This window comes from Nomia melanderi, chromosome 13 (genome assembly GCF_051020985.1).
Source record: "Nomia melanderi isolate GNS246 chromosome 13, iyNomMela1, whole genome shotgun sequence".
Lineage (NCBI taxonomy): Eukaryota > Metazoa > Arthropoda > Insecta > Hymenoptera > Halictidae > Nomia > Nomia melanderi.
Window position 1 is genome coordinate 11,334,762 of NC_135011.1, and position 7,831 is coordinate 11,342,592.

At 41.8% G+C, this 7,831-nt stretch overlaps 1 protein-coding gene across 1 annotated transcript in view; it reads right to left on the reverse strand.

The window, feature by feature from the left end:
• Positions 1 to 1,574, reverse strand: part of m (zona pellucida domain-containing protein miniature) — a 58,881-nt gene extending 57,307 nt beyond the window's left edge. The window contains exon 1 of the mRNA XM_031973554.2: positions 614 to 1,574. The gene's annotated coding sequence lies outside the window, so the exon portion shown is untranslated. The remainder of the gene's footprint in view (positions 1 to 613) is intronic.
• Positions 1,575 to 7,831: the final 6,257 nt, after the last annotated feature.

The window sequence follows — 7,831 nt, forward strand, 5'->3', positions numbered from 1 at the left end:
GGATAGGGGATAGAGAAAGAGGGACGATTTCGAAGCACGTGGAGATTCGAGGCACATTGCGCCCAGAACAGCGGCACGAAAATTTGGTGAGGCCTCCTTGCCTGCCGACCGACCACATTCCCTCCCCACCCGATTTCCTCGTACGAGAACCTTATCCGCCTGGCTGTTTCGTCGGGGTTCGCTCTATCTACGCGCGCGTTAACATCGACAGCCGAATCGTCGGCCCGGTTTTGCATGAACTGTCGTAAGCCGTGGCTCACGATCGGTTTCAATGGGACCTCCATCGTTAAACGAGATAACTAAGCCGACCGGAACTTCTCATCCGCGAATCAATCAGTCTTGACCCCGCGAGGAGTCGGACCGTACGTAACAGTACCCAACGGTAATTTCATATATTTCGCGAAAAACAAGAAAGCAAGGGAACAGGCGAGCGAGAATGTTGTTAACCGGTTTACACGGTTTATCGCGGTGTTAAATTGCAGAACACACTCTCGCGCGATTCGATAGGAATCGTGCGGCGTGAATTTAATTAACAGGTACTTTAGTTCGGCGAGAAGATCACGGTTGAAAGAGTCACGGATAATGAGCTCCCTTAAGGAGGAATAAGGCTCACCTAGCGATCGGGAAGTGCGTGCGGAGTCGCCACGTGTTAGCTGCAGCTTAGCGGCTCCTCGTGCCGCATCCCGGCAGCCGCGTTATCGCCTTATCAGCTCCGCCTTCCTTCCTTTCGCGTTTCAACCCCTTCGGAATGCTTCTTTCACTCCCTTTCTCTCTCCCTCTTTCTCTCTATCTCTCTCTCGCTCTCGCTCTGTGTACCTTCCTCGATTCTCTCGCCTCCTGCGGCTTAGCTCGCACCGATCGTTGGACGTGCCGCGTTTAAATCACCGTGCCGATCGGCGGAGCACCGTTTATCGGGGAGACGATCGTTCTCGCGCGTTCCTCTTCCGAGACGAACGTTCCAGGACGCGGCCAGGGATTCGTCACTTTAACACAAATTCACCGACGACGGCGGCGGGTCGACCGTGAAGACGGCGTTTTACATTCGATCGTCGCGCGACAGCGGCGATCGATGATCGATGGATTTCGTTGCCGCGAAACTGGGCCGGCCGATTTGAATCGGTGGCTCGTGATTATCCGCCGGGACCCGTTTAATGGTCACTCAATGGAAGGACGATCACAGGATCGTAGTCGATTTCTCGTGGGAAAGATCTTGTGGACTCTGTTCCAGCGAGTCGCTGCCGCGCGAAAAAGAAGATCGCGGGTTCGCACGATTCAAAGGAGCGCTGATCGAACCTTCGATCCTAGCAAGGGTATCGGTGACGGAGAGCGGTACCGGCGAATAATACCCGCCGAAAGGTCTATAACGTATTACGTTCAATTTGTCCTCTCCTCCACTGTCACTGTCTCCTTCGTCCTTCTTTCCCTTTTTTTCCTCTTCCTCTCTGTCTCTGCCTCTATCTCTATCTCTCTTTCTCTCCGTCTCTTCACCACGAAAGAATGAGCAACCACACTGGTTTACTGTTCCGTTCGCGACGAAGATGTTCTGCGGACTGATAACCTGCCGTCTACTTACCTCCGGCGAACGCCCCTAACGCGCCGAACTCCCTGGCACGACAGGTGCTCCGAAGGAGGAGTGGGAATAAGAGGATGGTTTCGCGGAGGGGACAGGGATAACCTACTCGTAGCAGCGGCGGCGGCGGCGGCGGCGGTGGCGGCTCTCGCCGGTGTGTACGCATTTGCGAGGCAGAGAGTGAGAGGGAGTGAGAGCGGCGGAGTGAGAGAGAGGGAGGGAGTGGATGAGAGAGAAAGAGAGGAAGCGAGCCAAAGAAAGAGAGCAGATTACGGTGTAGCGAGAGGGACGAAGCTCGGCGAGAGAGAAAGAGTGAGAGGGATGAGACAGAGAGCGAGACGGTCAGAGTAGAACGACGACGACGACGACGGCGGCAGCGGCGGCGGCGGCAGCGGCGGCAGGCTGTGCAACCAGCACCGAGCAGACCGAAGAGAAGAGGGCAACGACACCGCATCGCGGGTCGGTGGGCTTCGACACATTTCCCGAAAACTACATCGCCACCACCGCAACTGTCACCGATGTAGCCGTTTGGATTCTCCGAATCCCTCGATAATTGACCGATCGCGACACGCGAGTCGACCGACGTACGCACGCCCCGCTTGGCCGGCTACTTTTCGCGTAACCCCTTTCGGATGATTATCATCCGAGAGCATAGCTCTGGCGTTATTAATCTGACGTCCCGGCAGGTCGTAGAAACGTGTCGATAATCTGATGCGATCGGATGTGGACTACGAGGACGGTTAGCTTGTATTCGAGGTACGCGGATTTCGAATGATGCAAAGCGCGAGGAAGAATGCCAGGAATTAGGGTATCGAGTTTGTCATTATTTAGGGAGACGTCGGGTGGTCATTCTCGATCGTTGGCCTCGTCGGTGCCCGGCCATTTCGTAGCCGGACCGCGTTTTCCACCTCCCATCCTTCTCGTCTTTGCCACTATCGTGCCACCTCATCCTCTTCCTCCTCCGCCTCTACCCTTCTCTTCTTTCTCCTCTTCGTCTTCTCCCGTAGTCTTATACGTACATGCCTCACCCTTTTTCTTCCTCTCGTCCGTGCCTTTCCTCTTTCTTCGACTAGGGCAGCTCCGGGAAGACCGATATCTTCCGAACGATCAGCGATGTGGCCCTTTCCTTGTTGCGTTCCACGCTCGGAGAAGTCCCGATGACTATTCGCGGTGGCATATCATCCGCGATCCGATGTCGCCGATCGGATGATCCCTCATCCCCCCCGTGCACGGCCGCGCGCTGCGCTTCGCAACGGCTATCACTCATTTGCAATTTTACTATCTGATTGACAATGATATCCGACCTCCTTGGTTTTTCTCTCCCCGGCGGAGCGTTCGCTAACTAACGTCGCGGAGAAGCCCGCCACCTCGAAGTTTCATCGTTCCTCGTTTTTCCTCCGGCCGAGCCGCGCACCGGTCTCCCTTTTCCCCTATCGATATCTGTCGTGTACCCCCGGTACATTCTCATTCCTCCAATTGTGGCATTCCTTATTCTCCGCGCATCGTATTCCGGGTTTGTTCAACATCTGAATGACGTCCGCCATCGATCATTCCCTTCTTCCCTGATTTCCGCGTAGCTCTCCTCGGCTAACTGTTCACCGTGACACATTCTCACGGTTGCGTAAAAATGTCGCCGGTGCGATATCGAAATTAATTTCGAATGTTATTCAGTCACGGGTCGTCGATAAATATTCATGACACGCGGCTCGAATAGGTCAGCCGGGTATACATGCTCACCCCTGTGGCCGGAGCACCGGTGACTCGGCCGCGCGCGCGAGAGAAGAGCCGGCCGCTAGGACGTCCCTGCTGCTGCTGCTGCCGCTGCCGCTGCTGATGGGCGAGTACGGGCAGCAGGTCGACGAAAAAAGAAACATTTTCCGTTTTCAAGATCGCGCTAAAAACCCGATGCAGTCTCTAGCGCGTTCTGAGAAGGATCGGGGTCGCGGGACCGTCGGCACAAGCGTTCGTTTACGTGAGAAGATGCGAGAAGACGCGACGCGAGGCGGGGCGGAGCGCGATGGGCGATCCGATCCGATCCGAGGCGAGGCCAGGCGAGACAAGACGAGACGAGGATCAACCGAGGCGTCGTCGTCGTGCGCTTAACTGCCCTAAAAGGCAGTTCTTCTCTCTTTGCTACCTAGTCACCGTTGTCTCCAGGAGTACCTCGCGTACGCCGAGGTGTCCTGAACGCGTATCGCGTGATCGCGCGCCTTCCGTCTACTATCGACGCCTCGAATTTCCATCGATCTAGATCTACTCCGCCACCCGTATTGCCTCGAATTAGTATTATTATCGTTATTACTGTTATTACTGTTATTCGCGTTATTTTTATTATTATTCTTGAGCAATCTATTTGCATCATGACTGCAATTGTGTGATCTGTCCCGTCTAGGTAGTTGTGGATCTCGCGATGGATGCGTGGCACTGGGAATCGAAGCATGTATGATCATTCGTAATTGAAATGTTGAGTTATTTGTAATATATTCCAGTTTAACCAGTCAACTATGTTTCACGACACGTCATCTTAAAACTCGAAATTATACTAATATTTTCAACGATGAATTAGTTATTTTGTTAGATACACGTGTAATTATTCTTCGTTTTGCTTTAGTTTTTCGTTGGAATATATTATGGGTACATTTGCACTGTGTTTAACGAGTATATACTTCATTGCTTGACTTTATTGCGTGCACAATGAGAAAGTATTGACACTAATTCTATAGTTAACTGGTTAAACGGTTACTAGTGTTCTTTATCGATAATTTATTATGGTAAAGTTTGGAAAGGAAGGTATGATATAGATTAATAAATATAACAAAGTATTATAAAAATTGTGGAATATTTCGTTGGGGAGATACTGATTGATTCATCTTCGTGAATTATTTCACGTCCCGTGATACGGAGCAGTCATCTTTTGCGAAATATTCCGCTTAGCGATGCAAATGGGTTAACGGGTTTGAGGAATCTTCTGATCTGAAGCATCGCGGAAGATCGAATTTTTAAAAATATTTCTTGCTTTTTATAATGCTGAGAATATATTGTAAAAACGATTTTGTATTAAATGTGAAATTACGAAACAGATTTAACGACAGATTTAAAGTATTTGATGTTGTTAACGACTTGTGGATATGTATCACATCAGTGCACTAGATGTTATAAATTGAGTTTTCTATCGTTATATTTATTAATAATTTATACTTAAAATTTATATTTATATTTCGAAGATCTTTTAATTCACTATGATTTTATTACTCTGTTGAATAAAACAATTGAGTATTTGTATGCAGCTATGGCAAATATTTTCAAATTTTAATTTATCAATTAATAATGTATTATATTTATTTTTAAAGATGCAAGAAAAATTACGGCATGTGTGGAATAGTTAGACAAATTTTGTGTAAAGTTTTAAATGTAACTTATAATTTAATTACAGTCTTGTAATAATTGTCGCAGTAAGATTTGTGATAGACTGATTTACTTGTTTTATTTAGTTGAGGTATAGAATTCTCTTATGCGCCAATTTGCCTTAAAATATCAATATTAGCGAGAGATTTCTCTCCATGGTCGAAGTATTCCAGACTCACTGCATAAAATGAACTTTCAAGACTAATCGGTATCTGGTGGAAATTTCTAACTGTGGGTGAAAAAAACTATTGAGAACTTATTTCAATAATAAAAGTAACGATAAAAATTCTTCAATACTTGCCATAAAATTGTTTGTAAAAGTTTAAACATGTTCTTTTTGAAATATAGTTTCTTAATCACTTCTCACATTTTGTTTAGAAACCACTAGCTCAGTCGATGATTTAATTAATATATCAAAGCTTTTAGAACTAGTATTACTGTAATAAATTAACAATTTTTATTCTTTATTATTAATTAAAACGAAAGAGGAAGTGTTAAAAGGACTGTCTATTATTTCGTGTGATTTGACGTTAATTTTATTCACCAGTATATACCTACTAATGTATGTTGTTCAGTATTTTTAAATAAAACTTTTTCTATTCTCAATATAAATGGTATAGAACATTTTTTACATTACTTTTTATCCACGAACTCTCCTTTGAAGTATATTTAAAATAATGCAGAATTGTTTTCAAAAATTCTTTTATAATAAAAAATACAGACATTTATATGATGATGTTTACATTTTTAATAAATCTAATGTCGACGCTACAGTATTTTGGTTATTCTAATTGAAATGTTTATTGTTTATTCACCTAAAATGCCATTTTGATCTTGTGCACATTCGTGAATCGTACGTACCATTTCTTCTCGTAAAAATGTTTAATATTTCGTTGGCATTATCATTTCCAACGTACCAAAGTGCATGTATATTTGTGCAAAGAATTTTTGCTCGTAAACTTTCCATTTCTTGAATATGTGTCTTAACTGCCGTTCCCTACAGTTGAATTCCATACGTTCATATTACAGATTAAATATGAACGTCTTCTTATTTTTACTGGGCTTAGGCTTCCTGGATATTAACCAGTACATAAAATATGTTTTACTTCTCCCAAGTATTTTACTGAAGCTCATTGTGGGTACGACAGTGTTGTTCACTTTCAGTTTGGACGATGACGAAGATATCATTTTGTACGATGGAAATAATATGTGCACATTTGGTGGCGTTGATTTTAATCCTGTTTCGACGTTAGCCATTTTTTAAGTAGTATAATATGGTTTCATAAATTACAAATAGAAGTGCTGGTAACATCCTGTACGAAAATTACGGAGTTGATATTTGCAACTGAAGGATACTTGTAATTTTTGAAAAAAACTCGATAGTAATATCACATATGTTTACAATTTGTTCTAATTTGCTATTGATGCGATAGATAGTGTAACAATCCAGTTTTAAAGGTGACCATCGCGTACATTTCCTGTTGCGTATGGTCTAAAATCTTTTTTATACTATAGTAGCGAGTATTTTATGTTATATAATATACTTGTTTAATCATATAATTAAAAAATTGAATAATTTCGCTAAAATTTCATGAACTAAGAAAAATGGAACATTTTGTTATAATTGTATATATAACTGTCGCAGCACTTTTTATTTTATTATTTTGATGTATTCAATGTAAGAAGGAAAAATTTACATGTATAACATAGGAATGTGCGAACAATTTGTTTTCAGATGTTTTAATGCTTTAAATACCTAAATAATGATCAAATATGGGTAACACAATTCTTTAAAGACTTAAAAATTAATTTTTATAGTTTTATGTGAAATAAATTACATTAAGTACATAATAATTACATCATCAAAATTATAAAAAACTTATTTAAAAGGAAATATTTGCACATAATGAAAATATCAATTCATATACATAAAAAAAATTGAGTAGATGATTTAACGACATTTATAATATCAAAACTAATAAACATTCTTTCCGTTTTTTCTTGTTATGAATTAACATAGTATTCTTCTCCATATAAACATCATAAAATATTAAAAAGTATGACAAAGTATTGGATATTTCTAATAGTATAAACAAAGAAGGTAATGTTAGAGTTCACAAAAGGTTTCCTCAATACTTCGAAATGATTGATCATTTTCACCATTCGTTGAGCAATTCCAGTATCCTTTGCTTTGTAAAAAACAGCATGTCCATTTTAATATCAATATCTTATTTACAAATTACAATTGCTATTGTATTTACGTACCACACTCAGCCAAATGACCGATAGCTCCAAAATGAAAAAATATACCTGTTTCTTTCTGCTTACATTAAAAAACAGTTAAAATACATAATTTCTTTTTCTTATTATCTAAAAGTTATTTTGTGCGCTGTTTCCTACATTTAAATAATAATTTCTCGTATTTCTTTCGGAAAAATGTGACCTTTATTTCATAACGTCACGATAGAAATATATATAAAGTGTGGCAAATACATTTATTGTTAATGAAAACATATTCCAATTCCAATAATTAAATAACAATTACGTCAAACATTTCATTTGTTCGACCAAACACATTTTACTAAGAATAATAGAATTCATGAACCAAGTTTCGGTGTATTACCGAATATTCTCTGAAGGACGCAGTACAGTTGGGAGATGACATAACACATTGCGGACAGATTACGAGAATTCTCATATTTTCTGTCCTAAAACGTGTGGTTAATCACGAGAATTAACATTTAACATTATTGTGAAATCTTTTCTCGTACCCATTCAACAGAAACATACCTGGCCATTGAGAAAAATTAGCAATAAAACTATTGTTCCGGAATGTTTAACCTGGACGAGGCATTT